This window comes from Pristiophorus japonicus, chromosome 1, assembly GCF_044704955.1.
Source record: "Pristiophorus japonicus isolate sPriJap1 chromosome 1, sPriJap1.hap1, whole genome shotgun sequence".
NCBI classification, from domain to species: domain Eukaryota; kingdom Metazoa; phylum Chordata; class Chondrichthyes; family Pristiophoridae; genus Pristiophorus; species Pristiophorus japonicus.
The window spans coordinates 176,789,404-176,803,759 of NC_091977.1; the positions used below are offsets into that span (position 1 = coordinate 176,789,404).

The 14,356-nt window shown below is 43.2% G+C and overlaps 1 protein-coding gene across 5 annotated transcripts in view; it reads right to left on the reverse strand.

Annotated features, from left to right (window-relative positions):
* adgrv1 (adhesion G protein-coupled receptor V1) overlaps positions 1 to 14,143 on the reverse strand; it is an 892,784-nt gene extending 878,641 nt beyond the window's left edge. For all 5 annotated transcript variants that reach the window (XM_070885047.1, XM_070885038.1, XM_070885028.1 and 2 more), the window contains exon 1: positions 14,034 to 14,143. The gene's annotated coding sequence lies outside the window, so the exon portion shown is untranslated. The remainder of the gene's footprint in view (positions 1 to 14,033) is intronic.
* Between the last annotated feature and the right edge of the window lie 213 nt (positions 14,144 to 14,356).

The window sequence follows — 14,356 nt, forward strand, 5'->3', positions numbered from 1 at the left end:
AGTTGTAGATCTCAATGGTGTGGTTCAGCAAGGCACACCCAGGGCCCCACCTTCCGAGGTTGCGGGTCCCAGTGTTGGGGTGCAGCGAGGCACACCCAGGGCCCCACCATCCCAGTCTGCGGATCCCAGTGTTGGGGGGCGAGCCACACCCGCGGGGAAGAGGGGGAAGGAGAGCTCGACTGAGGTACAGGATCTCACAGATGTGGTTCAGATGATGTCATCGAGTGCGGAGAGCATTGACCTTACCCGATCACTCCTGGATGCCATCGGTGGAGTGAGTGATGAGGTAGCAGGACTGTCGGGAGAAGTAACAGCAATGACATGAAAAATGGGAACGATATCCGGGATCATCAGTGAGGGAATAGTGGCCATGAGGGAGGGAATGTCAGAGGTAGTGCAAACCACGTCACTGGCCATGAGGGAGGGCATGTTGCAGGTCGTTGAGACACTGTCAGGGCGCATGAAGGAAAACATGTTGGAGTTAGCTGCTGCAATAAGGGACCCCGCCCAGACCCCGCGCCCATTGACAGAATCAACCATCACTCCCACTCCAATTCCCACACCAGCCTCTGATGAGCCCAAAGCCAGGCCCTCCAATCTGTTCCCTGGGCCCTCCAAATTGCCGCCTGACGCTGACGCCCGCCCCCCCCACCCCCAACCTCCTCAAGAGCTGCGTAGTACCCGAGATGTTAGAAAGAATAAGCTTGATATCAAGCCCAGAAACATTGCACCACCACCTGGTGTCCAAGACCAAGCGCAGCGGGCGGTTTTAGAATAAGGGTGAGGAGAGATGGATGCAGCCTTTCTTTGCTGCTGCTGTTGTTGTTATTATTGTTATAACTGTTCTCAAATTAAAAGTTTTTTGTAAGTTATGTAAATTTACAAGTTTTTAAGTGATCTTAAAGAGTGCTATTAAAGTTTAATACAAGAATAATTTTAGTAAAGTTAAGTACGTTGTAAACTTCTGAATAAAATATATTTTACATTAAAACTGAATCATGTTCCATTAATATAACACATTATGGAACAGCTCCAAACAATAAACATGTCCATGTGGAATAGTTGTCGTTGAGCCCTCAGGCATCAGTAAAGTGTTCACGGATGAACTGCTGGCGCAAGGCTCGACCAATCGTTAAAGGAGCACAATGACCCTCCCTCCTCCGCCATCGTGCTCCAGCCTCAGGCACTTGCATGGCTTCCTCATCCTAGTCATCAACCTCCTCCTCCTCCTCCTCCTGCTCGTCACCTGCATCTTCCACATCATTATCATCAGCCACTCTCACCGCAGGTGGGTCTTCCACTACCAGCTGCTGCTGCCACATGATGGCTAAGTTATGCAGCATGCAGCACACAACAGTGAACTGACCAACAATCTCAGGGGAGAACAGCAAGTAGCCTCCGGAATGGTCCAGGCATCGGAAACGCTGTTTCAAGATGCCAATGGTCCTCTCAATGCTGCTGCGCGTCACAATGTGCAACATGTTGTATTGACGGTCAGCTTCCGTCCGGATTACGGGTAAGGGCGTCATGAGCCAGGTGGCGAGGCCGTACCCTTTGTCTCCCAGTAGCCAGCTCTGCCCTTCTGGCTGCTGTTGAAACATGGCAGATATAGCACTCTCACGTAGAATGAACGCATCATGGGTGCTGCCAGGTTATCTTGCATCGACTGACATATGATGCATGATGCACATTAATGGAGTGGAAGCCTTTTCTGTTCCTGTACATCTCGGAATCCTTCAAAGATGCTCGCAAGACATTGTGGGTACAATCAATGCAGCCCTGTACCTTTGGGAAGCCAGCAATTTTGGAGAAGCCCACAGCCCTGCCATGAATTGCTGGACGGTCATGGGGAACTTTCTGAAGTAATTCCTACGCGCGTACAGTGCAGCCGTCACCTGCCGAATGTAGACATGTGTTGCATGTTGAGAGATGGTGCACATATCCCCAGTTGTAGCTTGAAAGTGCAACTTTATACATAAGAACATAAGAATTAGGAACAGGAGTAGGCCATCTAGCCTCTCAAGCCTGCTCCGCCATTCAACAAGATCATGGCTGATCTGGCCGTGGACTCAGCTCCACTTACCCGCCTGTTCCCCATAATCCTTAATTCCCTTATTGGTTAAAAATCTATCTATCTATGATTGGAATACATTCAATGAGCTAGCCTCAACTGCTTCCTTGGGCAGAGAATTCCACAGATTCACAACCCTCTGGGAGAAGAAATTCCTTCTCAACTCGGTTTTAAATTGGCTCCCCCGTATTTTGAGGCTGTGCCCCCTAGTTCTAGTTTCCCCGACCAGTGGAAACAACCTCTCTGCCTCTATCTTGTCTATCCCTTTCATTATTTTAAATGTTTCAAGAAGATCACCCCTCATCCTTCTGAACTCCAACGAGTAAAGACCCAGTCTACTCAATCTATCATCATAAGGTAACCCCCTCATCTCCAGAATCAGCCTAGTGAATCGTCTCTGTACCCCCTCCAAAGCTAGTATAGCCTTCCTTAAGGTATCCAAAACTGCACGCAGTACTCCAGGTGCAGCCTCACCAATATCCTGTACAGTTGCAGCAGGACCTCCCTGCTTTTGTACTCCATCCCTCCCGCAATGAAGGCCAACATTCCATTCACCTTCCTGATTACCTGCTGCACCTGCAAACTAACTTTTTGAGTTTCATGCACAAGGACCCCCAGGTTCCTCTGCACCTCAGCATGTTGTAATTTCTCCCCATTCAAATAATATTCCCTTTTACTGTTTTTTTTTTTCCAAGGTGGATGACCTCACATTTTCCGACATTGTATTCCATCTGCCAAACCTTAGCCCATTCGCTTAACCTATCTAAATCTCTTTGCAGCCTCTCTGTGTCCTCTACACAATCCGCTTTCCCACTAATCTTTGTGTCATCTGCAAATTTTGTTACAGTATCCTTCATTTCAACTGACAAAGCAGTCCTCCTGATGCTTCTAGGTTGCAGGTCTGCTTTGACCAACTCATGGATCTCAGTTACAACTTCTTTGCGGAAACGCAGCCTTCTGACATAATCTGCATCACTCAGGTGGAGGTATGAACGCCTGTCTCGATATACCCGAGGTGGATAAGGCCTCCTGCCCAGTACCCTACGGGCTCTGATGTTCCTGATGCGATGAAGTCGAATTAATTGTCTCCTACTATGATGCAGAAGGCTCGCACAAGGTATGGCAATGTCAGTATTGTCCCCATATTTAAATTTAACCTTTGAAAGAAGCTCAAAACAGCAGGAAAGCAGGCAGCACAGGTTCGCAGTTGTATTTCTCCATGTCTGTCTGGATGGACCACACCCAAAGGTCTTGTGATTTCTCTCTCTCCCTCCCCCTCCCCAGGCTCCAAGCATTTTGATTGGCACCTCGCTCCCTCCCTCTCTCCTCCCCCTCCCCCGCCCCCACGGCTTATTTTGCAGCTGAACCCCGAGCCGCTGTGTCCGGGCGCGGGGCCGATTCTGCCGGCCAAACCTACGACCCTCCAGTCCTGCTTCAAGACGTTCGGTGGTGACGTGTGAGTCAGTAAAAAAAAATCAGAAAACTTCTGAAATCCAACAAATTTACACTTCTACTTTGACAGGTAAAAAAAAGTTGAACTTTATTATTGATTTTGACAGTGTTCTTGACTCTCTCCAAAATCGTCGATTTAAAAACAATGGCGTCTCTCAGCACAGATTTGTGAATGTGCGCTGCTTTTAACTCACCAGAAGGTTTTTCGGGAGTGGCCAGATACGCCAACGTAAGAGAAAAAAATGTTGGCCAAAGAGCGAACAATTAAAAATAACGGCGCAGACATGAGGAAAGCCCCCATGACGTTAAAAAAAACTGTCCTAGAAAAATCGTAACTAAGTCAGTTACACCGGCGCAGATCGCAGTGAGAAACTTGGAAAAAAAATAAATACGCCATTAAAAAAAGGCGCGTGCCAAAAAGCAGCGCAAATGATCGGGGAAAATTGAGCCCATTGAATGTATTTAAGTCGGAGATAGACAGATTATTAAAAGATAAGGGAGTCAGGGGTTATGGGGAGCGGATGGGGAAGTGGAGTTTAGGCCTGGATCAGATCAGCCATGTTCTTATTGAATGGCGGAGCAGGCTCGAGGGGCCAAAAGGCCTACTCCTGCTCCTATTCCTTATGTACTAATAGAGCTCTCTCTCTTGAATTTGTTGATACATTCAGCCCTTATTTAATCCCTTAACAGTCCACTCCATAAATTCATCACCTTCCTTGTATAGTAATTAAATCTAAATTATTTTTTCACCTTTCATCTTTTAAATTTCAAGCTATTGGATTTTCCAACATGATACTTTAAAAGCAATTTATAGTGTGAAGCACCTCAATACATGTTAACATGATAAATGCAAGTATTATTCTTTTGTGAAGAAAAAACAGTAGACATTATGTCATTCAAGCACTAATCGACAGTGGATAGGTGGAAAAAATCCTACCAATAGATTACAGGCACATTAGATAAGTTGATTCAGGATAGTTAATCTAAGATGAACAGAACAATTCAGGGATATGACCAGATAATTAAAAATTGCAGATTTGGAATATCGTGCTTTTACTAAAAGTCGTTCAAATTCCAAATAGAATTAGAACAGTATATTGGCTCTATATTACTGTTTGTGTGGGGTTAAAGGATTAACTGAATGTTGTTTGAGTTTTTCCCAACATAATTGAGCATGTTTATGATCTTACAATGTTCCTCTTTTACTTACATGTGCCGTAATAATCATATAATGGGGCATCCAGTGGAGCAGCAGGATCAATAACATGGCCTTTGAGCAGCAATATTTAGCCACTTAAACTTTTGAAGTAGCTCATGGGCGCTCATTCTTGCTATATACATGGACAATTTTCCTGTACAGGTAACATAGAAATCAAAGAAGATCCTATTTTTATGACCACATGCTCTAAACACTGTTAAGGCGGTTGAGAAAGGAATAATATATGAAATGGATGGCTTCTCCTCTGAAGCAGCATGAGCAGCAGGCATGGGAGGAAATCTTAAAGTGGGCCAGTGTTGCCCACTGCAAGACAAGCACCTATCATAAGTGGATGTGCAAGAATTACAGCGCTGCCAAACCTCATCCACCTATCAGTGGGAATCCTGCTGGGAGATTGTCAAGCAATGATAATGAGTTCCAAGCCAGGGAAATGGGTCAGGTTGGGGGAAGTCCCACCCCGCCAAAACTCTGGCTTAAAAAAGATAATCCCGCCCACTGTGTTCATGTAAGATGCACTGCAAAATATGGAGAAGAGTGTAGAGATGTCAACCATCTGGATCTGTACAGCAATGCATGAATGTATGGGTCATAGGCACAGAGGAAGCACCTCGCATGCTTGGAAATCAGATATAGGCAAACTCATATTTGCCCAAAGATCTCTCAGACAGACAAGTGGATATGTCAAGAGAATACATAACAGCAGGGTTTTGCCTGTAGTTGTTGCAAATCAGATGAGTGGCTTTCACGATAATGCCACATCCAAGCAATCGAGGATCTCTGCTCAAGTGATAGTAGGTGTATCAAAAAGTATGCAGGATCAAATGCACTGGATAGTGTTGACATGTAGGGACAGCAAAGTGTATGTCACAGAGGTCGATGCTACCACAATCCCAACAGGCTTGCAGTGAAACCCTGCAACCAGTCAGCATATTTATGCCTTTTAATTACAAAATTATTAAGTAGCGGGTTAGATGTCACACACCACAAACAAACTGCAAGTATAAAGGGGAAGCAGTAAGACAAATCATTCAGTTACTCACAGAACACACAATGGATGGAATAAGTATACTGCAGTTGATTAGTGCATTGTGCCGAGTATCTTTGTGTCATTGCTTAGAATAAAGCAGTAGCACAACAAAAGATAATAACAGATGGCATTTGAGGAACAGCACAGCAAATTCTAGAACAAGTTGATTCAGGGTAGGCTACTTTTCACAGAGATTGCGGGCTAAAAATTCGTGTATTAGCGATTTCGCCCATGTTTGGGTGATAATCGTGGAGTTTTTTTTTGGTGCCGGGGTAGCGGAAGTCACAAAATTCACCAAACGGCCTTGCACAATGAAATTTGTGCGCCAGAGCCAAATTTTGCGAAGAAAAAAAATGGACCTTCTACATATGTGCCAATTTTTTTTCCATATTTTTTTTTCTCTGATATTTTTCTTCTTCCCGCAATTCTGGTCAGCGGTCAGGGTGCGCCCGCGGATGTGCAGGACATCCAGGGCTGAAGCAGGTATTTTTCACAGAGCAAGCAGCCACGATGGAAGGGTCTTAAGTAGGCAGAGAGCCCAAAAGTTCAGTTATGAAGCAAACGAGGCCCTCATTGTAGCTGTGCAAACCAGATGAGGGGAATTTAACAGGAGGGTTGCTGGTGAGGACAGACGCACCAACATTAGCGTCCTCGACCAGGCCAACATCCCCAGCATTGAAGCACTGACCACACTTGAGCAGCTCCGCTGGGCAGGCCACATTGTCCACATGCCAGACACGAGACTCCCAAAGCAAGCCCAGATATTTCCTAATAGCCATACTGACGCTTTAGTGCTACCTGGTCATCAGCACTATGAGTTGCCAATCCTTTCTCCTCCCCGTACTAAACTGCATATTGAAACTGATACAGCAACACATGATCCTTAGTAGTCATCTCATGAAAGGTTAGCCCCTACTGCCAAAACAGAGGTCATTTTAAAGTCTTTGTGTTACTCATTTGGAAACAGAGAAGTTGTTTCATAATAGTATCATCAATTAATAATCACCTGGTATTTCTAGTCCACCCAGCAACAATTAAGCAGCCACTGCTCACCTTCCTACGCACAATGTTGTAAGTCCCATGAATATTGCATCGTAACGAGTTGCAAAGTAATTTGTGTTAACCTTTTCAAAAGCCTATATTTAGGTCTGAACAAGTAGCACTTCAGATGGCAATACGTGCATACTGCTGTTTATAACACGACCTTCATTTTTGTACAAACATTACCATTTCATACCTATGTTGTATGTTGTGGATGAAACATGCATTTTACTAAGATCCTATTAAATATTTTGAAATACTGAATAATTATAGAAATGTAATACTTCTTAACTAAATTTGCATTTAGAGCTTTGCGCCTTAATGTGATACTTTCACACTGAATAAATTTTAGGTTGTTTAGATTATATTTCAAAACCAGTGTACAAGTCAACTGTTTAGCTACAGTAATAAACAAAGCTGGAATGAATTTCAATGTTTATCTTGTTGACACAATATCAGCAATATGCACCAGGAGCTGAATCAGCAAATGAACTGCACAATACACATTGCCAGTAATCTCTTGCTTGATTGGCTTAGAGGTAGGAAACAAAGGGTAATGGTTGATGGATGTTTTTGTGACTGGAAGGATGTTTCCAGTGGGATTCCACAGGGCTCAGTGCTGGGTCCTTTGCTTTTTGTGGTATACATCAATGATCTAGATTTGAATGTAGGGGGTATCATTAAGAAGTTTGCAGATGACACTAAAATTGACTGTGTGGTTGATAATGAAGAGGAAAGTCATGGACTGCAGGAGGATAGCAATCTACTGGTCAGGTGGGCAGAGCAGTGGCAAATGGAATTTAATTCGGAGAAGTGTGAGGTAATGCACTTTGGGAGGGCTAATAAGGAAAGGGTATACACATTAAGCAGTAGGCCACTTAATAGTGTAGATAAACAAAGGGACCTTGGATAGCTTGTCCACAGATCCCTGAAAGTAACAGGCCAGGTGGATAAGTTGGTTAAGAAGGCATACGGAATGCTTGCCTTTATTGGCCGAGGCATAGAATACAAGAGCAGGAAGGTTATGCTTAAATTGTATAATACTCTGGTTAGACCACAGCTGGAGTACTGCGTGCAGTTCTGGTCGCCGTATTATAGGAAGGACGTGATTGCACTAGAGAGGGTGCAGAGGAGATTTACTAAGATGCTGCCTGGAATGGAGAATTATAGCTATGAGAACAGATTGGATAGGCTGGGTTTGTTCTCATTGGAACAGAGGAAGCTGGGAGGAGACCTCTTTGAGGTGTATAAAATTTTGAGGGGCCTGGACATAGTGGATAGCAAGGGCCTATTTCCCTTGGTGGAGGGGTCTATTACGAGGGGGGCATAGTTTTAAGGTGGTTGGTGGAAGGTTCAGAGGGGATTTGAAGGGAGGCTTCTTCACGCAGAGGGTTTTGGGGGTCTGGAACTCATTGCCTGGAAGGGTGGTGGATGCAGAAACCCTCACCACATTTAGAAGGTGCTTGAATGGGCACTTGAAGTGCTGTAACCTACAGGGTTACGGAGTTAGAGCTGGTAAGTGGGATTAGACTGGATAACCTCTTGTTGGCTGGTGCAAATATGATGATAAGTACTGCAGTGAATCGAATATGGCTAGGGTGATCTCCTGGACTAGTTTCGATCGCCTGGATGGGTCGGAGGGAAATTTTCCCAGATTTTGTTTCCCTGATTGGTCTGGGCTTTATCTGGTTTTTGCCTCTCCCAGGAGATCACATGACTCCGGTTGAGGTGGAGTGTAGAATGTTTTGGTGCAAGGGGTGTCGCAGTTGTGTAAGGTTGGGCTGGGTGCTCTTTACCTTTCCGCCATTGTTCATAGGTTTATATATAACCTTAAAGGCTGCTGACCAAGGGCCGTGTGGCTCTTTGTCGGCCGGCGCGGACACGATGGGCCGAAATCGCCCCCTTCTGCGCTGTAGATTTCTATGTTTCTATGAGTTGATTATTTTAATTCATTAATCTTTTATTTAATTCTTCATGAAATAAAGAGTATAATAATTGAATGAAAAGAAAGGTTAGCCCTATAGGCATTAGTATTTATCTGGCACTGTGATGTTGTATAACATTAATGACTGTATTTAATTACTTGTATTTGTTAAAGAAGAGTGTAGAAATGCATGTCGGAAGTAGCACCATGCATAACTGAAAATGAGGTGTCAACCTGGTGAAGCTACAACACAGGACTACATGCGTGCTAAACAGCAAAAGCCAGCATGCTATGGACATAGCTAAACAATCCCACTACCAAGGAATCAGGTCAAAGCTCTGTAGCCCTGCCACAGCCAGTCATGATTGGTGGTGGACAATAAAGCAACTAAAAAGAGGAGGCTCCATCAACATCCCCATCCACAATAATGGTAAAGCCCAGCATGCGTGTGCAAAAGACAAGGCTGAAGCGTTTGCAAACAACTTCAGTCAGAATTGACCAGTGAATGATTCTTCACAGCCTCCTTGTGAGGTCCCTACCATCACAGATGCCAGTCTTCAGCCAATTCAATTAATTCCACATGAAATCAAGAGATAGCTGGGTCCACTGGATGCAGCAAAGATTACGTGACGCAACAATACTGTACTGCTGAAGACCTGTACTCTGGTACTAGCCAAACTGCTCCAGTACAACTACTACATTGGCATCTACCCAATAATGTGGAAAATTGCCCAGGTGTGTCCTATCCACAAAAAAGACGACAAATCCAACCCAGGCAATTTACCACGCTATTAGCCGACTCCCAATCATCACTAAACTGATGGAAGGAGTCCATCAACTGTGCTATCAAGTAGTACTTACTCATCAATAACCTGCCCACTGCCAGTTTGGATTCCACCAAGATCACTCAGCTCCAAACATCATTACAGCCTTGGTTCAAACCTGGAATTAACTCAATTCCATAGGCGAGGCAAGAGTGAATGTCCTTAACGTCAAATTAGCATTTGATCTAGTGTAGAACCAAGAAGCCCGAGTACAACTGAAGTCAATAACAATGTTCCCGTTAATTTATTTTTGGGTGCGTGGTCCCTTTAAGGAGCTGTGCAGTCCATTCAAAATACAGCGCTTGCGCAGTTTTTCACATTGAAAAGCTGGTGAGCCGGCTGCACGGGAGGTCCAGAGAGCTGTGTGGCTACAAAGCTTAATGGGAACATTGGTCAATATGGACCAGGAGGAAAACTCTCCAGCGGCTGGAATCATACCTCACACAAGGAAGATGGTTGTGGTTGTGGTTGTTGGGGACCAATCATCTCCGCACCAAGACATCACTGCAGGAGTTCATCAGGATTGCATCCTAGGTCCAACTATCTTCAGCTACTTCAATCAATCTATCCCTCCATCATAAGGTTGGAAGTGTGCTCACTGATGATTACACAGTGTTCAGCTCTATTCACAATTCCACAGATACTGAAGCAGTTCATGCCCAATGCAGCAAGACCTGGACAACATCTAGCTTGGGCTGATAAGTGGCAAGTAACATTCACACAAGTGCCAGGCAATGACCATCTTCAACAAGAGAGGACATATCCACCTCCCCTGGACATTCAATACCATTACCATTGCACACCCTACCATTAACATCCTGGGAGTCATCACTGACCAGAAACTCAACTCGCACAGCTATATAAATGGATTGGAAACTAGAGCAGGTCAGAGGTTGGGAATTCTGTAGCGAGTGACTCATCTCCTGGCTTTCCAAAGCTGTTCCTCCATCTACAAGGCACAAGTCTGGAGTGTGATGAAATACTTTCCACTTGTCTGGACGGGTGCAGCTGCAACAACACATGACCAAAGCTGTACAATTTTTCAGTACCTCATCCACTGGCCTACCTATCCACACCACTGACATTACATGCCTATGGTGTCTACAAGATGCACTGCAGCAACTCGCCAAAGCTTTTTTGACAGCACCTCCAAAGCACACAACCTCCACCTTATAGAAAGATAAGGGCAGCAGACACAGGGGTACACCATCACCTCCAAGTTACACACCACTCTGACTTCGACATATATTGTCATTCCTTCATCATCGCTGGGGCAAAATCCTGGAAACCTCTACCGAACAGCATTGAGGGAGCATCTACACCACATGGACTAGGCAGTTGAAGAAGTCCCACCACCATCTTCTCAACAGCAACTAGGGATGGACAATAAATTCCAGTGATGCCCACATCCCAGGAATGAATCAAAAATACTTTGACAGTGTTGAAAAGTCTTTATCAAGGCAAATAAGGATTTATGCACACACAGATCGAAATGGAATAATGGGACCCAAAAAGGACTACTAAGATTTTTTTTTTTAAAAAGAGGCTTGGATTTATATAGCACCTTTCATGACCACCAGACGACTCAAGGTGCTTTACAGCCAATTAAGTACTTTTGGAGTATAGTCACTGTTGTAATGTAGAAAACGCAGAAGCCAATTTGCGCACAAGCAAGTTCCCACAAACAGCAATGTCATAATGACAGGCAATCTGTTTTTTTTTAAATGTTGACTGAGGGATAAATATTGGCCAGGACACCGGGGATAACTCCCCTGCTCTTCTTCGAAATAGTGCCATGGGATCTTTTACATCCACTTGAGAGAGCAGACAGTACCTCAGTTTAACGTCTCATCTGAAAGATATTAGGATGTTATCCAATCTAGGTATCAAGATGACATCAGTTACTGGAACAGTCAAGCTCAAATGATCGCAACCATCATCTCAACCTTGATTATGTCAACACAACACAATATATTAGTAAAATATTCGGTATTCATATTTTGCACTGTTTTCAGGTTGCCACTGCCAGCTCACCCACCCCCACCCTCACGCGACACCACCACCCACATTTCATGATCCCCTGAAGTACTTTCTGCATAAACTAAGTAATCTTTTTGGGTGTTATTATGCTCCTGCAGTGTTAACAATTAAACATAATTGAATAACTTACATTTTTGATAAGCTGATTTTTGAATAAAATGTGCATTATTTAAAATATAGCAATCAGAATCATCCTGTCACAACAGCTGGAAATAATCACTTACTGTAATAATAACATGACATTTTAAGTGGTGCTAACCTAGCACCTGAAAACTCAAGACCCCCAAAAATTTGCAGCATGCGCATATGTTTGATAAGTTTTATAACTATTCCACGATACAAAATTTTTAATTAATCATTTGTTCAATTATTCTAAATAGGAGCCAGATGTTAAGTTTTGTAACTGTTGTTGTCATATCTGTAAACAATCACAGCTTCAAAATCTATAAACGTTATTTATTCGGTTATTATCCTGGCCTTTAAACCATCACATTGCTCTTGAATGTGAGCCTCATTATTGCAAACAGCTCCTTGCAGCAGATTTTTCTGTTGGTCCCAACGAAATCACAACTCGTGGACAAGCTGAAATCTTAAAACCCATATATATTCTTCATGGGGTTGTATTAATGAAATGTGTCTATGTGTGTAACCACTCTGATTGGGCTAATGCCTCCTGAAATTTTCAACACTCATTGGCTCTCCCTATTCTTTATAATTCTCTCCAAGTAATAGTGATGCACTCGAGGTGACTGTGGAAGGATTTAAACCTTACCCAGTCGATCATTCCCTTTCAGTGTAGCTGTACTATTCTCTAAGATTTTTTTAACCCTTGTGCCCTATAATAATTTAACCTGGCAACTGATATATGAACATCTGATCTGATAAGAGAGTATAGATTTGCATATGATAAAATATTCAGAACCAAAAATGCAATTGTCTAATTCCATACTTCAAGTCTAAAGGAAGTTTATTCACTGCCAAGTTAAGCTGGTGAAGAAAATGCCAATAACCTTATTACCCTTGTCATACAACCAAATATAATAAAATTACTTCTACTTTGCAATGAAAATTTGAGCACTAATCTTCTATTTTCAGTGTCATCAATCATCATAAATAATCTGTCAGTGTAGTGATTGAATTTCTTGAAGCAGTATTCCAGAACAAGATCCTGTAATGGCTTTTTACTAGTTACTTTAAATGTTTCATAGTCCCATGATATAATTACTATATTCGAATTGGAACGTATTATTTCCCCACTATTTGGTAAGCCTCCTACTCAGAGTTGTCATTTTCTATGAAAAGCATGTCAGGGCCATTCCAAGCCCCACCTCACCCCCCTTTATGCACTGAACAGTTATCCTTATTTAGGATCAAAAACATAGCACCAAATAAAGTAATTTTCAGTACATAAACAACTTACCTAAACTTTTTTTCTCAAAAGTTATCCAAATGCAGTTTCTAAGTAGGCACCTTAGCAAGTATAAAAGTACTGTATAAGGTCGAATTAAAAGGATAGCTGCAAAAGGAAACCAGTTGTGCAGTAAGAAATGTAACTGCCATTACAGCTGTTTTTATCATGTGCCCGTATAACAAATATTCAGGTAACACTAAGACGATGCAATTTAGAATATGTCTTATAGTATTCCTTCTGTTACTCTTTTTAAAAACATTAATTACAGTTCAGGACCAGGAAACGGCTACTTTCAGGATTGCACTCCCTTTAAATACCAGTTTCACACCAAGGTGCTGACTATAAATTGGTTGAATACTTTACTCAAAATAATAGAATATTGAGAACAATTGTTTAGAGTAATTGCACTTGAACATCAGCTGTCCTCTGCCGTTATAGTGAAATGTTCTCACGGTAAACAGAATGTATTTGTATTATTTAAAATCAAACAACGATTGCGTTTTTGTACTAAATACTTTTCAGAAACATTTTGATTTTAAAAATGAGGATTTTTCACACAAGTCTGGGCTTTGTTGGCTTTGGATTTGTAGACATGCACCAAAAGGTGTTCGCCGTCCCCACTGCCTGGCGCCAGCATCGCTCAGTCGCTCACACACCGCACGCTGACACCGTGTGATCAACAATATACTAAATAAAAACAGCCAACCAGCCGGACAAAATGTAGTTAGTGCTGCAGAGAGCTGCATTGCTGGTACCACTGCTCGGTTAGCAGGTGAGGAAATCAGGATTTTCTTTGATTTGATTTTCTTTGCAAATCCAGATCCTCCAACTGTGCGCAATCCGTGTAATAACAATAAATCCATCGGATGGTTTGTTTTTAAGCGAATCCGTTATTTCTAATATAGATTTTGTTCCGATAGATACCCGCACTCGCAAAGCGATATTTTCATTGGTTAGAAGATCTATAAAAGTCTAGTTGGAAACAATTTTAATTAAACTCATTCTGCTTGATCTTTACACTCACTTGCAGTGGTTTTCCAGCGGGGTGCCGCGGTCCCCTGAGGGTCCGTGGAAAGCCTGCAGAGAATCCGCAAGCGTGTCCCGGTTCCCGGCAATGTCAACGTAAATACTGCTCCCGCTCCCTGCATCGGGATCAGGGCTCGCAGCGGCTCCGCCAGAGCGCATGCGCCGGGCCGGGCCGGACCTCGGGGCTGGCTGCTTGAGTGGCTCACTCGCCTGCCCCCAAATTAGACTTCAGCTTTTACCTTTATTTTGTTTAATCACATGAATGAGAAGAAAGCAAAATCTGCCGAGTGCAAATGAACAGGCATATATTGATAACTGGCA